Raw genomic sequence first — 21,504 nt, forward strand, 5'->3', positions numbered from 1 at the left:
CTTGGACTCTGGATCTGCAGGAAATTTTATTTTGGCCTCTCTCGTCAACAGGTTCAACATCCCAGTGACCAGTCTCGCCAGACCCCTCTACATCAATTGTGTAAATAATGAAAGATTGGACTGTACCATACGTCTCCGCACGGAGCCCCTTCTTATGAGCATCGGATCTCATCATGAGAGGATTGAACTTTTGGTCCTCCCCAATTGCACCTCGGAGATTCTCCTTGGACTTCCCTGGCTTCAACTTCATTCCCCAACCCTGGATTGGTCCACTGGGGAGATCAAGAGTTGGGGGTCCTCTTGTTCCAAGAACTGTCTAAAACCGGTTCCCAGTAACCCTTGCCGTAACTCTGTGGTTCCTCCAGTAACCGGTCTCCCTAAGGCCTATATGGACTTCGCGGATGTTTTCTGCAAAAAACAAGCTGAGACTCTACCTCCTCACAGGCCTTATGATTGCCCTATCGACCTCCTCCCGGGTACTACTCCACCCCGGGGCAGAATTTATCCTCTCTCTGCCCCAGAGACTCTTGCCATGTCCGAATACGTCCAGGAGAATCTAAAAAAGGGCTTTATCCGTAAATCCTCCTCTCCTGCCGGAGCCGGATTTTTCTTTGTGTCCAAAAAAGATGGCTCCCTACGTCCTTGCATTGACTACCGCGGTCTTAATAAAATCACGGTTAAGAACCGCTACCCCTTACCCCTCATCTCTGAACTCTTTGATCGCCTCCAAGGTGCCCACATCTTCACTAAATTGGACTTAAGAGGCGCCTATAACCTCATCCGCATCAGAGAGGGGGACGAGTGGAAAACGGCATTTAACACCAGAGATGGACACTTTGAGTATCTGGTCATGCCCTTTGGACTGTGCAATGCCCCTGCCGTCTTCCAAGACTTTGTCAATGAAATTTTTCGTGATCTGTTATACTCCTGTGTTGTGGTATATCTGGACGATATCCTAATTTTTTCTGCCAATCTAGAAGAACACCGCCAGCATGTCCGTATGGTTCTTCAGAGACTTCGTGACAACCAACTCTATGCCAAAATTGAGAAATGTCTGTTTGAATGCCAATCTCTTCCTTTTCTAGGATATTTGGTCTCTGGCCAGGGACTACAGATGGATCCAGACAAACTCTCTGCCGTCTTAAATTGGCCACGCCCCTCCGGACTCCGTGCTATCCAACGCTTTTTGGGGTTCGCCAATTATTACAGGCAATTTATTCCACATTTTTCTACCATTGTGGCTCCTATCGTGGCTTTAACCAAGAAAAATGCTGATCCCAAGTCCTGGCCTCCTCAAGCAGAAGACTCCTTTAAACGACTCAAGTCTGCCTTTTCTTCGGCTCCCGTGCTCTCCAGACCTGACCCTTCCAAACCCTTCCTATTGGAGGTTGATGCCTCCTCAGTAGGAGCTGGAGCTGTTCTTCTACAAAAAAATCCTTCCGGGCATGCTGTCACTTGTGGTTTTTTCTCTAGGACCTTCTCTCCAGCGGAGAGGAACTACTCCATCGGGGATCGAGAGCTTCTAGCCATTAAATTAGCACTTGAGGAATGGAGGCATCTGCTGGAGGGATCAAGATTTCCTGTTATTATCTACACCGACCACAAGAACCTCTCCTACCTCCAGTCGGCCCAACGGCTGAATCCTCGCCAGGCCCGGTGGTCTCTGTTCTTTGCCCGATTTAATTTTGAGATTCACTTTCGTCCTGCCGATAAGAACATTAGGGCCGATGCTCTCTCTCGTTCCTCGGATGCCTCAGAAGTTGATCTCCCTCCGCAACACATCATTCCACCTGACTGCCTGATCTCCACTTCTCCTGCCTCCATCAGGCAGACTCCTCCAGGAAAGACCTTTGTTTCTCCACGCCAACGCCTCGGAATCCTCAAATGGGGTCACTCCTCCCATCTCGCAGGTCATGCGGGCATCAAGAAATCTGTGCAACTCATCTCCCGCTTCTATTGGTGGCCGACTCTGGAGACGGATGTTGGGGACTTTGTGCGAGCCTGCACTATCTGTGCCCGGGATAAGACTCCTCGCCAGAAGCCCGCTGGTTTTCTTCATCCTCTGCCTGTCCCCGAACAGCCTTGGTCTCTGATTGGTATGGATTTTATTACTGATTTACCCCCTTCCCGTGGCAACACCGTTATTTGGGTGGTCGTTGATCGATTCTCCAAAATGGCACATTTCATCCCTCTTCCTGGTCTTCCTTCTGCGCCTCAGTTGGCTAAACAATTTTTTGTACACATTTTTCGTCTTCACGGGTTGCCTACGCAGATTGTCTCGGATAGAGGGGTCCAATTCGTGTCTAAATTCTGGAGGGCTCTCTGTAAACAACTCAAGATTAAATTAAATTTTTCCTCTGCATATCATCCCCAGTCCAATGGACAAGTAGAAAGAATTAACCAGATCCTGGGTGATTATTTGCGACATTTTGTTTCCTCCCGCCAGGATGACTGGGCAGATCTCCTTCCATGGGCCGAATTTTCGTATAACTTCAGGGTCTCTGAATCTTCCTCCAAATCCCCATTTTTCGTGGTGTACGGCCGTCACCCTCTTCCCCCCCTCCCTACCCCCTTGCCCTCTGGTCTGCCCGCTGTGGATGAAATTTCTCGTGACCTTTCCATTATATGGAGAGAGACCCAAAATTCTCTCTTACAGGCTTCTTCACGCATGAAGAGGTTCGCGGATAAGAAAAGAAGAGCTCCCCCCGTTTTTTCCCCTGGAGACAAGGTATGGCTCTCCGCTAAATATGTCCGCTTCCGTGTCCCTAGCTACAAGTTGGGACCACGCTATCTTGGTCCTTTCAAAATTTTGTGTCAAATTAATCCTGTCTCTTATAAACTTCTTCTTCCTCCTTCTCTTCGTATCCCTAATGCCTTTCACGTCTCTCTTCTCAAACCACTCATCCTCAACCGTTTTTCTCCCAAATCTGTTCCCCCCACTCCTGTTTCCGGCTCCTCGGACGTCTTCTCGGTCAAGGAAATTTTGGCTGCCAAAAAGGTCAGAGGGAAAAATTTTTTTTTAGTAGACTGGGAGGGTTGTGGTCCTGAAGAGAGATCCTGGGAACCTGAGGACAACATCCTTGATAAAAGTCTGCTCCTCAGGTTCTCAGGCTCCAAGAAGAGGGGGAGACCCAAGGGGGGGGGTACTGTTACGCCGAGCGCTCCGGGTCCCCGCTCCTCCCCGGAGCGCTCGCTTCACTCCCTCCGCTGCAGCGCTCCGGTCACGTCCTCTGACCCGGGGCGCTGCGATCCTGCTGCCAGCCGGGATGCGATTCGCGATGCGGGTAGCGCCCGCTCGCGATGCGCACCCCGGCTCCCCTACCTGACTCGCTCCCCGTCTGTTCTGTCCCGGCGCGCGCGGCCCCGCTCCCTAGGGCGCGCGCGCGCCGGGTCTCTGCGATTTAAAGGGCCACTGCGCCGCTGATTGGCGCAGTGGTTCCAATTAGGGTTTTCACCTGTGCACTTCCCTATATTACCTCACTTCCCTTGCACTCCCTTGCCGGATCTTGTTGCCTTAGTGCCAGTGAAAGCGTTCCTTGTGTGTTCCTTGCCAGTGTTTCCAGACCTTCTGCCGTTGCCCCTGACTACGATCCTTGCTGCCTGCCCCGACCTTCTGCTACGTCCGACCTTGCTTCTGCCTACTCCCTTGTACCGCGCCTATCTTCAGCAGCCAGAGAGGTGAGCCGTTGCTAGTGGATACGACCTGGTCACTACCGCCGCAGCAAGACCATCCCGCTTTGCGGCGGGCTCTGGTGAAAACCAGTAGTGGCTTAGAACCGGTCCACTAGCACGGTCCACGCCAATCCCTCTCTGGCACAGAGGGTCCACTACCTGCCAGCCGGCATCGTGACACATATCTACTCTCTCTATCCCTCCATACCTACTCTCTCTATCATTCCATACCTACTCTCTCTATCATTCCATACCTACTCTCTCTATCATTCCACACCTACTCTCTCTTTCATTCCACACCTACTCTCTCTATCATTCCATGCCTACTCTCTCTATCATTCCATATCTACTCTATCATTCCATATCTACTCTCTATCATTCCATACCTACTTCTCTATCCTTCCATACCTACTCTCTCTCTATCATTCCATACCTACTCTCTCTATCCTTCCATACCTACTCTCTCTATCATTTCATACCTACTCTCTCTATCATTCCATACCTACTCTCTCTATCATTTCATACCTACTCTATCATTTCATTCCTACTCTCTCTATCATTCCATACTTACTCTATCATTCCATACCTTCTCTCTCTATCATTCCATACCTACTCTCTCTATCATTCCATACCTACTCTCTCTATCCTTCCATACCTACTCTCTCTCTCTATCATTCCATACCTACTTTCTCTATCCTTCCATACCTACTCTCTCTATCATTCCATAACTACTCTCTCTATCATTCCATACCTACTCTCTCTATCATTCCATAACTACTCTCTCTATCATTCCATACCTACTCTCTCTCTCTATCATTCCACACCTACTCTCTCTATCATTCCATACTTACTCTCTCTATCATTCCATACCTACTCTCTATATCATTCCACACCTACTCTCTCTATCATTCCATACTTACTCTCTCTATCATTCCACACCTACTCTCTCTATCATTCCACACCTACTCTCTCTAACATTCCACACCTACTCTCTCTATCCTTCCATACATACTCTCTCTATCATTCCACACCTACTCTCTCTATCCTTCCATACCTACTCTCTCTATCATCCATATCTACTCTATCATTCCACACCTACTCTCTCTATCATTCCATACTTACTCTCTCTATCATTCCACATCTACTCTCTCTATCATTCCACACCTACTCTCTCTATCATTCCACACCTACTCTCTCTAGCCTTCCATAGCTACTCTCTCTATCACTCTACACCTACTCTCTCTATTCTTCCATACCTACTCTCTCTATCATTCCATATCTACTCTATCATTCCATACCTACTCTATCATTTCATACCTACTCTCTCTATCATTCCATCACTGCACTTTCCTGTTCTCTCTATTCTATCATTCCATACCTACTCTCTCTATCATTCCATACCTACTCTCTCTCTATCATTCCGTACCTTCTCTCTCTATCCTTCCATATCTACTCTATCATTCCACACCTACTCTCTCTATCATTCCATACCTACTCTCTCTATCATTCCATACCTACTCTCTTTATCATTCCATACCTACTCTCTATCATTCCATACCTACTCTCTCTATACTTCCATACCTACTCTCTCTATCATTCCATATCTACTCTCTCTATCCCTCCATACCTACTCTCTCTATCATTCCATACCTACTCTCTCTATCATTCCATACCTACTCTCTCTATCATTCCACACCTACTCTCTCTTTCATTCCACACCTACTCTCTCTATCATTCCATGCCTACTCTCTCTATCATTCCATATCTACTCTATCATCCATATCTACTCTCTATCATTCCATACCTACTTTCTCTATCCTTCCATACCTACTCTCTCTCTATCATTCCATACCTACTCTCTCTATCCTTCCATACCTACTCTCTCTATCATTTCATACCTACTCTCTCTATCATTCCATACCTACTCTCTCTATCATTTCATACCTACTCTATCATTTCATTCCTACTCTCTCTATCATTCCATACTTACTCTATCATTCCATACCTTCTCTCTCTATCATTCCATACCTACTCTCTCTATCCTTTCATACCTACTCTCTCTCTATCATTCCATACCTACTCTCTCTATCATTCCATACCTACTCTCTCTCTCTATCATTTCATACCTACTCTCTCTATCATTCCATACCTACTCTCTCTATCCTTCCATACCTACTCTCTCTCTATTATTCCGTACCTACTCTCTCTATCATTCCATATCTACTCTATCATTCCACACCTACTCTCTCTATCATTCCATACCTACTCTCTCTATCATTCGACACCTACTCTCTCTATCATTCCACACCTACTCTCTCTATCATTCCATACCTACTCTCTCTATCATCCATATCTACTCTCTCTATCATTCCACACCTACTCTCTCTATCATTCCATACCTACTCTCCTATCATTCCATATCTACTCTATCATTCCATATCTACTCTATCATTCCATATCTACTCTATCATTCCATACCTACTCTTCTCTATCATTCCATACCTACTCTCTCTCTATTATTCCATACCTACTCTCTCTATCCTTCCATACCTACTCTCTCTATCATTTCATACCTACTCTCTCTATCATTCCATATCTACTCTATCATTCCATACCTACTCTATCATTCCATACCTACTCTATAATTTCATACTTACTCTCTCTATCATTCCACACCTACTCTCTCTATCATTCCATACCTACTCTCTCTATCATTTCATACCTACTCTCTCTATCATTCCATACCTACTCTCTCTATCATTTCATACCTACTCTATAATTCATTCCTACTCTCTCTATCATTCCATACTTACTCTATCATTTCATACCTACTCTCTCTATCATTCCATACCTACTCTCTCTAGCCTTCCATACCTACTCTCTCTCTATCATTCCATACCTACTCTCTCTATCCTTCCATACCTACTCTCTCTCTATCATTCCATACCTACTCTCTCTATCATTCCATACCTACTCTCTCTATCCTTCCATACCTACTCTCTCTCTATCATTCCATACCTCCTTCTCTCACCAACCAACCTCCACACACCAACCAACACACTCCACCTCCCACACCACTTCAACCCACTCTATCCTTCCATACCTACTCTCTCTATCATTCCATATCTACTCTATCATTCCATATCTACTCTATCATTCCATACCTACTCTATCATTCCATACCTACTCTCTCTATCCTTCCATACCTACTCTCTCTCTATCATTCCATACCTCCTCTCTCTATCCTTCCATACCTACTCTCTCTATCATTCCATATCTACTCTATCATTCCATATCTACTCTATCATTCCATACCTACTCTATCATTCCATACATACTCTCTCTATCATTTCATACCTACTCTCTATATCATTCCACACCTACTCTCTCATCATTACACACCTACTCTATCATTTCATTCCTACTCTCTCTACATTCCATACTTACTCTATCATCCATACCTACTCTCTCTATCATTCCATACCTACTCTCTCTATCCTTCCATACCTACTCTCTCTATCCTTCCATACCTACTCTCTCTCTATTATTCCATATCTACTCTCTCTATCCTTCCATACCTACTCTCTCTCTCTATCATTCCATACCTACTCTCTCTATCCTTCCATACCTACTCTCTCTCTATCATTCCATACCTACTCTCTCTATCCTTCCATACCTACTCTCTTATCATTCCATATCTACTCTATCATCCCATATCTACTCTATCATTCCATACCTACTCTATCATTCCATACCTACTCTCTCTATCATTTCATACCTACTCTCTATATCATTCCACACCTACTCTCTCTATCATTACACACCTACTCTATCATTTCATTCCTACTCTCTCTATCATTCCATACTTACTCTATCATTCCATACCTACTCTCTCTATCATTCCATACCTACTCTCTCTATCCTTCCATACCTACTCTCTCTATCCTTCCATACCTACTCTCTCTCTATCATTCCATATCTACTATCTCTATCCTTCCATACCTACTCTCTCTCTATCATTCCATACCTACTCTCTCTATGCTTCCATACCTACTCTCTCTCTATCATCCCATACCTACTCTCTCTATCCTTCCATACCTACTCTCTCTCTATCATTCCATACCTACTCTCTCTATCCTTCCATACCTACTCTCTCTATCATTCCATATCTACTCTATCATTTCATACCTACTCTCTATATCATTCCATACCTACTCTCTCTATCATTTCATACCTACTCTTTATATCATTCCACACCTACTCTCTCTATCATTACACACCTACTCTATCATTTCATTCCTACTCTCTCTATCATTCCATACTGACTCTATCATTCCATACCTACTCTCTCTATCATTCCACCACCTACTCTCTCTATCATTCCATAACTACTCTCTCCATCCTTCCATACCTACTCTCTCTCTATCATTCCATACCTACTCTCTCTATCCTTCCATACCTACTCTCTCTCTCTATCATTCCATACCTACTCTCTCTATCCTTCCATACCTACTCTCTCTCTATCATTCCATACCTACTCTCTCTATCCTTCCATACCTACTCTCTCTCTATCATTCCATATCTACTCTCTCTATCCTTCCATACCTACTCTCTCTATCATTTCATACCTACTCTCTCTATCATTTCATATCAACTCTATCATTCCAAATCTACTCTATCATTCCATACCTACTCTATCATTTCATACTTACTCTCTCTATCATTCCACACCTACTCTATCATTCCATACCTACTCTCTGTATCATTTCTTACCTACTCTCTATATCATTCCACACCTACTCTCTCTATCATTACACACCTACTCTATCATTTCATTCCTACTCTCTCTATCCTTCCATACCTACTCTCTCTCTATCATTCCATACATACTCTCTCTATCCTTCCATACCTACTCTCTCTATCATTCCATATCTACTCTATCATTCCATATCTACTCTATCATTCCATACCTACTCTATCATTCCATACCTACTCTCTCTATCATTTCATACCTACTCTCTATATCATTCCACACCTACTCTCTCTATCATTACACACCTACTCTATCATTTCATTCCTACTCTCTCTATCATTCCATACTTACTCTATCATTCCATACCTACTCTCTCTATGATTCCATACCTACTCTCTCTATCCTTCCATACCTACTCTCTCTATCCTTCCATACCTACTCTCTCTCTATCATTCCATATCTACTATCTCTATCCTTCCATACCTACTCTCTCTCTATCATTCCATACCTACTCTCTCTATCCTTCCATACCTACTCTCTCTCTATCTTTCCATACCTACTCTCTCTATCCTTCCATACCTACTCTCTCTCTATCATTCCATACCTACTCTCTCTATCCTTCCATACCTACTCTCTCTATCATTCCCTATCTACTCTATCATTCCATACCTACTCTATCATTCCATACCTACTCTCTCTATCATTTCATACCTACTCTCTATATCATTCCATACCTACTCTCTCTATCATTTCATACCTACTCTCTATATCATTACACACCTACTCTCTCTATCATTACACACCTACTCTATCATTTCATTCCTACTCTCTCTATCATTCCATACTGACTCTATCATTCCACACCTACTCTCTCTATCATTCCACCACCTACTCTCTCTATCATTCCAAACCTACTTTCTCCATCCTTCCATACCTACTCTCTCTCTATCATTCCATACCTACTCTCTCTATCCTTCCATACCTACTCTCTCTCTCTATCATTCCATACCTACTCTCTCTATCCTTCCATACCTACTCTCTCTCTATCATTCCATACCTACTCTCTCTATCCTTCCATACCTACTCTCTCTCTATCATTCCATATCTACTCTCTCTATCCTTCCATACCTACTCTCTCTATCATTTCATACCTACTCTCTCTATCATTCCATATCTACTCTATCATTCCATATCTACTCTATCATTCCATACCTACTCTATCATTTCATACTTACTCTCTCTATCATTCCACACCTACTCTATCATTCCATACCTACTCTCTCTATCATTTCTTACCTACTCTCTATATCATTCCACACCTACTCTCTCTATCATTACACACCTACTCTATCATTTCATTCCTACTCTCTCTATCATTCCATACTTACTCTATCATTCCATATCTACTCTCTCCATCATTCCACACCTACTCTTTCTATCATTCCATCCCTACTCTCTCTATCATTTCATACCTACTCTCTCTATCATTCCACACCTACTCTCTCTATCATTCCACACCTACTCTATCTTTCCATACCTACTCTCTCTATCATTCCACATCTACTCTCTCTATCATTCCATACCTACTCTCTCTATCATTCCACATCTACTCTCTCTATCATTCCATATCTACTCTATAATTTCATACCTACTCTCGCTATCATTCCATACCTAATCTATCATTACATACCTACTCTATCACTTCATACCTACTCTCTCTATCATTCCATACCTTCTCTATCATTCCATTTCTACTCTCTCTTTCATTCCATACCTTCTCTATCATTCCATACCTACTCTCTCTATCATTCCACACCTACTCTATCATTTCATACCTACTCCCTCTATCATTCCATACCTACTCTATCATATCATACCTACTCCCTCTATCATTCCATACCTACTCTATCATTCCATATCTACTCTATCACTTCATACCTACTCTCTCTATCATTCCATACCTACTCTATCATTCCACACCTACTCTCTCTATCATTCCACACCTACTATATCATGCCATACCTACTCTATCATTCCATATCTACTCTCTCTATCATTCCACACCTACTCTATCTATCATTCCATACCTACTCTCTCTATCATTCCATAACTACTCTCTCTATCATTCCACACCTACTCTCTCTATGATTCCATACCTACTCTCTCTATCATTCCACCACCTACTCTCTCTATCATTCCACCACCTACTCTCTCTATCATTCCATAACTACTCTCTCTATCATTCCATATCTACTCTATCATTCCACACCTACACTCTCTATCATTCCATACCTACTATATCATTCCATACCTACTCTATCATTCCATATCTACACACTCTATCATTCCCCACCTACTCTATCTATCATTCCATACATACGCTCTCTATCATTCCATACCTACAATATCATTCCACACCTACTCACTCTAACATACCATACAACTCACACTATCAATCCACACCTACTCACACTATCATCCCATACCTACACTCTCTATCATTCCACCACCTACTCACACTATCATTCCATACCAACTCTCTCTATCATTCCATACTTACTCTTTCTATCATTCCACACCTAATCTCTTATCATTTCATACCTACTCACACAATCATCCACTCCTACACACTCAATCATTCCATTCCTACACTAACATTCCAAAACAACTCACAATCAATCCATACCTACTCTCTCTATCATTCCACACCATCTCTCTCAATCATCCACACTTACTCTCCCTATCATTCCACACCAACTCTCTCTATCATTCCATACCTACTCTATCATTCATACCTTCTCAATCATTCCATACCTACTCTATCATTTCATACTACTCTCTCTATAATTCCATACCCACTCTCTCTATCATTCCACATCTACTCTCTCTATCATTCCATACCTACTATATCATTCCATACCTACTCTCTCTACATTCCATACCAACTCTATCATTCCATACCTAATCTCTCTATCATTCCATACCTACTCTCTCTATCATTCCATACCTACTCTCGCTATCATTTCATACCTACTCTCTCTATCATTCCACATCTACTCTCTCTATCATTCCATACCTACAATATCATTCCATACCTACTCTCTCTATCATTCCATACCTACTCTATCATTCCATACCTAATCTCTCTATCATTCCACATCTACTCTCTCTATCATTCCATACCTACTATATCATTCCATACCTACTCTCTCTATCATTCCAATACCTACTCTATCATTCCATACCTAATCTCTCTACCATTCCATACCTACTCTCTCTATCATTCCATACCTACTCTCGCTATCATTTCATACCTACTCTCTCTATCATTCCATACTACTCTATCATTCCATACCTACTCTATCATTCCATATCTACTCTCTCATTTCATACCTACTCTCTCTATCATTCCACACCTACTCTCTCTATCATTCCATACCTACTCTCTCTATCATTCCACCACCCACCTACACTCTCTATCATTCCACCACCTACTCTCTCTATCATTCCCATACCTACTCTATCATTTCAAACCTACTCTCTCTATCATTTCACACCTACTCTCTCAATCATTCCATACCTACTCTCTCTATCATTCCACCACCTACTCTCTCTAACATTCCACCACCTACACTCTCTATCATTCCATACCTACTCTATCATTTCATACCTACTCTCTCTATCATTCCATACCTACTCTATCATTCCATATCTACTCTCTCATTTCATACCTACTCTCTCTATCATTCCATACCTACTCTATCATTTTATACCTACTCTCTCTATCATTCCATACCTACTCTATCATTCCATACCTACTCTATCATTTCATACCTACTCTCTCTATCATTCCACACCTACTCTCTCTATCATTCCATACCTACTCTCTCTTATCATTCCACCACCTACTCTCTCTATCATTCCACACCTACTCTCTCTGTCATTCCACCACCTACTCTCTCTATCATTCCACACCTACTCTCTGTATCATTCCACACCTACTCTATCATTCCACCACCTACTCTCTCTATCATTCCATACCTACTCTATCACTCCATATCTTCTCTCTCTATCATTCCACACCTACTCTCTCTATCATTCCACACCTACTCTATCATTCCACCACCTATTCTCTCTATCATTCCATACCTACTCTATCATTCACACCTACTCTCTATATCATTCCATACCTACTATATCGTTCCATACCTACTCTATCATTCCACACCTACTCTCTATATCATTCCATACCTACTATATCATTCCAAACCTACTCTATCATTCCATACCTACTCTCTCTATCATTCCACACCTACTCTCTCTATCATTTCATACCTACTCTCTCTATAATTCCATACCTACTCTCTATCATTCCATACCTACTCTCTCTATCATTTCATACCTACTCTCTCTATCATTTCATACCTACTCTCGCTATAATTCCATACCTACTCTCTCTATAATTCCATACCTACTCTATCATTCCACACCTACTCTATCATTCCATACCTACTCTCTCTATCATTCCATACCTACTCTATCATTCCATACCTACTATATCATTCCATGCCTACTCTCTCTATCATTCCATACCTACTCTATCATTCCATACCTACTCTATCATTCCATACCTACTATATCATTCCATACCTACTCTATCATTCCATACCTACTATATCATTCCATACCTACTATATCATTCCATACCTACTCTCTCTATCATTCCATACCTACTATATCATTCCATACCTACTCTATCATTCCATACCTACTATATCATTCCATACCTACTATATCATTCCATACCTACTCTCTCTATCATTCCATACCTACTCTATCATTCCATACCTACTATATCATTCCATACCTACTCTATCATTCCATACCTACTATATAATTCCATACCTACTCTATCATTCCATACCTACTCTCTCTATCATTCCATACCTACTATATCATTCCATACCTACTCTATCATTCCATACCTACTATATCATTCCATACCTACTATATCATTCCATACCTACTCTCTCTATCATTCCATACCTACTCTATCATTCCATACCTACTATATCATTCCATACCTACTCTATCATTCCATACCTACTATATAATTCCATACCTACTCTATCATTCCATACCTACTCTCTCTATCATTCCATACCTACTCTATCATTCCATACCTACTCTATCATTCCTTACCTACTATATCATTCCATACCTACTCTCTCTATCATTCCATACCTTCTCTATCATTCCATACCTACTATATCATTCCATACCTACTCTATCATTCCACACCTATTTTCTTGAACCCTCATTCTATCATTTCCCACGACTCTTTCTCAACCTCTATTTTATCATTCTATCACCATTCTTTCCTATCCTTTTTTTTCTATTCACGCTCTCTCCAATCCTCTTTCTATGCTATCATCCCAGCACCGCTTTCTCAAACCTACTCTCTATTCTATCATTACATATTCCTTTCCTCTGATCCACTTTATATACAATCATTTATCTTTGATCTCTACAGCTAATCCCTTGTTACCCCACTGACCTTTTTTCAAATGAATTGTTCCCAAAGTGCAGTACAAAGACCTATGGACACAAGGATTCTTAGAAACAACTTTACTGAACTATAAATTCTACTCCAATGTAATACAGCTGCTTTGGCACAGCTTGCTATTTTACAGCTTCTTCAGCAGATGATTGGTTATTTGGTCATTTCCCCTTTAAATTATAATTTTATAGCAACTTTAGCAAATTTAGCAATCTTGGAGGTGCTTTCTAGCATGTGAACATGTATTTTCTAGTGAAGAGGCAGATGTTAATGTTCACAGTTTAGTATGTTCTCTGTCATTTGCTGAAACTACTAATAAAATTCTTCACAGGTCGGTTTATCATGGTGCAACATCTAAACTTTACTCACACGACTCAAGTTTGCGATGTGACACCTGTAGGGACTAGAGCAGGAAAACTTTCATTACATGACAGCCAACCTTTGACTGGAGGCCAAAAAAGTTATTAGTGTATTACAGAGAGCCCCTTGTTCAGCCTTATTCTCTCTATTAGAGATGAGCGAACTTACAGTAAATTCGATTTGTCATGAACTTCTCGGCTCGGCAGTTGATGACTTATCCTGTATAAATTAATTCAGCTTTCAGGTGCTCCGGTGGGCTGGAAAAGGTGGATACATTCCTCCACCTATTCTCCAGCCCACGGAGCACCTGAAAGATGAACTTCATTTATACAGGATAAGTCATCAACTGCCGAGCCGAGAAGTTTCATGAAATCGAATTTACTGTAAGTTCGCTCATCTCTACTCTCTATCGTAGACGAATAAAACTCCTTGCTAGAGATGAAGAACTTAAGCACATTATCCTCACAGCGTGGACAGTACCAGTGACTTGATTGTAAACATGAATTTACCTAGAAAAGATAATTTGGTACAGTGAGGAGCAAAAGTTTGGGCACCCCAGGTAAAAATTTGTATTAATGTGCATAAAGAAGCCAAGGAAAGGTGGAAAAATCTCCAAAAGGCATCAAATTACAGATTAGACATTCTTATAATATGTCAACAAAAGTTAGATTTTGTTTCCATCATTTACACTTTCAAAATAACAGAAAACAAAAAAATGGCGCCTGCTAAAGTTTGGGAACCCTGCAGAGTTAATATCTTGTGCTGCCCCCTTTGGCAAGTATCACAGCTTAAATATGAACAACTACAATATGTGCACAAGGCCCAAGAGAAAACACCTCCAAACAATAAAAAATTTGAAAAGATTAAAATATTAATTCTTTATTGATATGAAAAGCAACAATAAAAAATACATATAAGGAATCACACAAAAGGGACAATATAATGGAAAAAAACAGGATACTGGGGTGAAGGTCCTGATCACATAGTGAGCTGTATGTCTGTGTAAAATGTAATGCTACAAGAATAGATCACCACTCTAATGCTACAATAGATCACCACTGTAATGCTACAAGAATAGATCACCACTGTAATGCTCCAAGAATAGATCACCACTCTAATGCTACAAGAATAGATCACCACTCTAATGCTACAAGAACAGATCACCACTGTAATGCTACAATAGATCACCACTGTAATGCTACAAGAATAGATCACCACTCTAATGCTACAAGAATAGATCACCACTGTAATGCTACAAGAATAGATCACCACTGTAATGCTACAAGAATAGATCACCACTCTAATGCTACAAGAATAGATCACCACTGTCATGCTACAAGAATAGATCACCACTGTAATGCTACAAGAATAGATCACCACTCTAATGCTACAAGAATAGATCACCACTCTAATGCTACAAGAATAGATCACCACTGTAATGCTACAATAGATCACCACTGTAATGCTACAAGAATAGATCACCACTCTAATGCTACAAGAATAGATCACCACTGTAATTCTACAAGAATAGATCACCACTGTAATGCTACAAGAATAGATCACCACTCTAATGCTACAAGAATAGATCACCACTGTAATGCTACAAGAATAGATCACCACTGTCATGCTACAAGAATAGATCACCACTGTAATGCTACAAGAATAGATCACCACTGTAATGCTACAAGAATAGATCACCACTCTAATGCTACAATAGATCACCACTGTAATGCTACAAGAATAGATCACCACTGTAATGCTACAAGAATAGATCACGACTCTAATGCTACAAGAATAGATCACCACTCTAATGCTATAAGAATAGATCACCACTGTAATGCTACAATAGATCACCACTGTAATGCTACAAGAATAGATCACCACTGTAATGCTACAAGAATAGATCACCACTGTAATGCTACAAGAATAGATCACCACTGTAATGCTACAAGAATAGATCACTACTGTAATGCTACAAGAATAGATCACCACTCTAATGCTACAAGAATAGATCACCACTGTAATGCTACAAGAATAGATCACCACTGTAATGCTACAAGAATAGATCACCACTGTAATGCTACAAGAATAGATCACCACTGTCATGCTACAAGAATAGATCACCACTGTAATGCTACAAGAATAGATCACCACTGTAATGCTACAAGAATGGATCACCACTGTAATGCTACAAGAATAGATCACCACTGTAATGCTACAAGAATAGATCACCACTCTAATGCTACAAGAATAGATCACCACTGTAATGCTACAATAGATCACCACTGTAATGCTACAAGAATAGATCACCACTCTAATGCTACAAGAATAGATCACCACTGTAATGCTACAAGAATAGATCCCCACTCTAATGCTACAAGAATAGATCACCACTGTAATGCTACAAGAATAGATCACCACTGTAATGCTACAATAGATCACCACTGTAATGCTACAATAGATCACCACTGTAATGCTACAAGAATAGATCACCACTGTAATGCTACAAGAATAGATCACCACTCTAATGCTACAAGAATAGATCACCACTGTAATGCTACAATAGATCACCACTGTAATGCTACAAGAATAGATCACCACTGTAATGCTACAAGAATAGATCACCACTGTAATGCTACAGAAATAGATCACCACTGTAATGCTACAAGAATAGATCACCACTCTAATGCTACAAGAATAGATCACCACTGTAATGCTACAAGAATAGATCACCACTGTAATGCTACAAGAATAGATCACCACTGTAATGCTACAATAGATCACCACTGTAATGCTACAAGAAGAGATCACCACTGTAATGCTACAAGAATAGATCACCACTGTAATGCTACAAGAATAGATCACCACTGTAATGCTACAAGAATAGATCACCACTGTCATGCTACAAGAATAGATCACCACTGTAATGCTACAAGAATAGATCACCACTCTAATGCTACAAGAATAGATCAACACTGTAATGCTACAAGAATAGATCACCACTCTAATGCTACAAGAATAGATCACCACTGTAATGCTACAATAGATCACCACTGTAATGCTACAAGAATAGATCACCACTCTAATGCTACAAGAATAGATCACCACTGTAATGCTACAAGAATAGATCACCACTGTAATGCTACAAGAATAGATCACCACTGTAATGCTACAATAGATCACCACTGTAATGCTACAAGAATAGATCACCACTGTAATGCTACAAGAATAGATCACCACTGTAATGCTACAAGAATAGATCACCACTGTAATGCTACAAGAATAGATCACCACTGTCATGCTACAAGAATAGATCACCACTCTAATGCTACAAGAATAGATCAACACTGTAATGCTACAAGAATAGATCACCACTCTAATGCTACAAGAATAGATCACCACTGTAATGCTACAATAGATCACCACTGTAATGCTACAAGAATAGATCACCACTCTAATGCTACAAGAATAGATCACCACTGTAATGCTACAAGAATAGATCACCACTGTAATGCTACAAGAATAGATCACCACTGTAATGCTACAATAGATCACCACTGTAATGCTACAATAGATCACCACTGTAATGCTACAAGAATAGATCACCACTGTAATGCTACAAGAATAGATCACCACTCTAATGCTACAAGAATAGATCACCACTGTAATGCTACAATAGATCACCACTGTAATGCTACAAGAATAGATCACCACTGTAATGCTACAAGAATAGATCACCACTGTAATGCTACAGAAATAGATCACCACTGTAATGCTACAAGAATAGATCACCACTCTAATGCTACAAGAATAGATCACCACTGTAATGCTACAAGAATAGATCACCACTGTAATGCTACAAGAATAGATCACCACTGTAATGCTACAATAGATCACCACTGTAATGCTACAAGAAGAGATCACCACTGTAATGCTACAAGAATAGATCACCACTGTAATGCTACAAGAATAGATCACCACTGTAATGCTACAAGAATAGATCACCACTGTCATGCTACAAGAATAGATCACCACTGTAATGCTACAAGAATAGATCACCACTCTAATGCTACAAGAATAGATCAACACTGTAATGCTACAAGAATAGATCACCACTCTAATGCTACAAGAATAGATCACCACTGTAATGCTACAATAGATCACCACTGTAATGCTACAAGAATAGATCACCACTCTAATGCTACAAGAATAGATCACCACTGTAATGCTACAAGAATAGATCACCACTGTAATGCTACAAGAATAGATCACCACTGTAATGCTACAATAGATCACCACTGTAATGCTACAAGAATAGATCACCACTGTAATGCTACAAGAATAGATCACCACTGTAATGCTACAAGAATAGATCACCACTGTAATGCTACAAGAATAGATCACCACTGTCATGCTACAAGAATAGATCACCACTGTCATGCTACAAGAATAGATCACCACTGTAATGCTACAAGAATAGATCACCACTCTAATGCTACAAGAATAGATCACCACTGTAATGCTACAAGAATAGATCACCACTGTAATGCTACAATAGATCACCACTGTAATGCTACAAGAATAGATCACCACTGTCATGCTACAAGAATAGATCACCACTGTAATGCTACAAGAATAGATCTCCACTGTAATGCTACAAGAATAGATCACCACTGTAATGCTACAAGAATAGATCACCACTGTAATGCTACAAGAATAGATCTCCACTGTAATGCTACAAGAATAGATCACCACTGTAATGCTACAATAGATCACCACTGTAATGCTACAAGAATAGATCACCACTGTCATGCTACAAGAATAGATCACCACTGTAATGCTACAAGAATAGATCACCACTGTAATGCTACAAGAATAGATCACCACTGTAATGCTACAAGAATAGATCACCACTGTAATGCTACAAGAATAGATCACCACTGTAATGCTACAAGAATAGATCACCACTGTAATGCTACAAGAATAGATCACCACTGTAATGCTACAATAGATCACCACTGTAATGCTACAAGAATAGATCACCACTGTAATGCTACAAGAATAGATCACCACTGTAATGCTACAAGAATAGATCACCACTGTAATGCTACAAGAATAGATCACCACTCTAATGCTACAAGAATAGATCACCACTCAAATGCTACAAGAATAGATCTCCACTGTAATGCTACAAGAATAGATCACCACTGTAATGCTACAAGAATAGATAACCACTGTAATGCTACAAGAATAGATCACCACTGTAATGCTACAAGAATAGATCACCACTGTAATGCTACAAGAATAAATCACCACTGTAATGCTACAAGAATAGATCACCACTGTCATGCTACAAGAATAGATCACCACTGTCATGCTACAAGAATAGATCACCACTGTAATGCTACAAGAATAGATCACCACTGTAATGCTACAATAGATCACCACTGTAATGCTACAAGAATAGATCACCACTGTCATGCTACAAGAATAGATCACCACTGTAATGCTACAAGAATAGATCACCACTGTAATGCTACAAGAATAGATCACCACTGTAATGTTACAAGAATAGATCACCACTGTAATGCTACAAGAAGAGATCACCACTGTAATGCTACAAGAATAGATCACCACTGTAATGCTACAAGAATAGATCACCACTGTAATGCTACAATAGATCACCACTGTAATGCTACAAGAATAGATCACCACAAAATTGCTACAAGAATAGATCACCACTGTAATGCTACAAGAATAGATCACCACTGTAATGCTACAAGAATAGATCACCACTGTAATGCTACAAGAATAGATCACCACTGTAATGCTACAATAGATCACCACTGTAATGCTACAAGAATAGATCACCACTGTAATGCTACAAGAATATATCACCACTGTAATGCTGCAAGAATAGATCACCACTGTAATGCTACAAGAATAGATCCCCAGTGTAATGCTACAAGAATAGATCACCACTCTAATGCTACAAGAATAGATCACCACTGTAATGCTACAAGAATAGATCACCACTGTAATACTACAAGAATAGATCACCACTGTAATGCTACAAGAATAGATCACCACTGTAATGCTACAAGAATAGATCACAACTGTAATGCTACAAGAATAGATCACCACTGTAATGCTACAAGAATAGATCACCACTGTAATGCTACAAGAATAGATCACCACTGTAATGCTACAATAGATCACCACTGTAATGCTACAAGAATAGATCACCACTGTAATGCTACAAGAATAGATCACCACTGTAATGCTACAAGAATAGATCACCACTGTAATGCTACAAGAATAGATCACCACTGTAATGCTACAAAAATAGATCACCACTGTAATGCTACAAGAATAGATCACCACTGTAATGCTACAAGAATAGATCACCACTGTAATGCTACAAAAATAGATCACCACTGTAATGCTACAAGAATAGATCACCACTGTAATGCTACAAGAATAGATCACCACTGTAATGCTACAATAGATCACCACTGTAATGCTACAAGAATAGATCACCACTGTAATGCTACAAGAATAGATCACCACTGTAATGCTACAAGAATAGATCACCACTGTAATGCTACAAGAATAGATCACCACTGTAATGCTACAAGAATAGATCACCACTGTAATGCTACAAGAATAGATCACCACTGTAATGCTACAAGAATAGATCACCACTGTAATGCTACAATAGATCACCACTGTAATGCTACAAGAATAGATCACCACTGTAATGCTACAAGAATAGATCACCACTGTAATGCTACAAGAATAGATCACCACTGTAATGCTACAAAAATAGATCACCACTGTAATGCTACAAGAATAGATCACAACTGTAATGCTACAAGAATAGATCACCACTGTAATGCTACAAAAATAGATCACCACTGTAATGCTACAAGAATAGATCACCACTGTAATGCTACAAGAATAGATCACCACTGTAATGCTACAATAGATCACCACTGTAATGCTACAAGAATAGATCACCACTGTAATGCTACAAGAATAGATCACCACTGTAATGCTACAAGAATAGATCACTACTGTAATGCTACAAGAATAGATCACCACTGTAATGCTACAAGAATAGATCACCACTCTAATGCTGCAAGAATAGATCACCACT

This window comes from Hyla sarda, chromosome 8, assembly GCF_029499605.1.
Source record: "Hyla sarda isolate aHylSar1 chromosome 8, aHylSar1.hap1, whole genome shotgun sequence".
Classification (NCBI taxonomy): Eukaryota; Metazoa; Chordata; class Amphibia; order Anura; family Hylidae; genus Hyla; species Hyla sarda.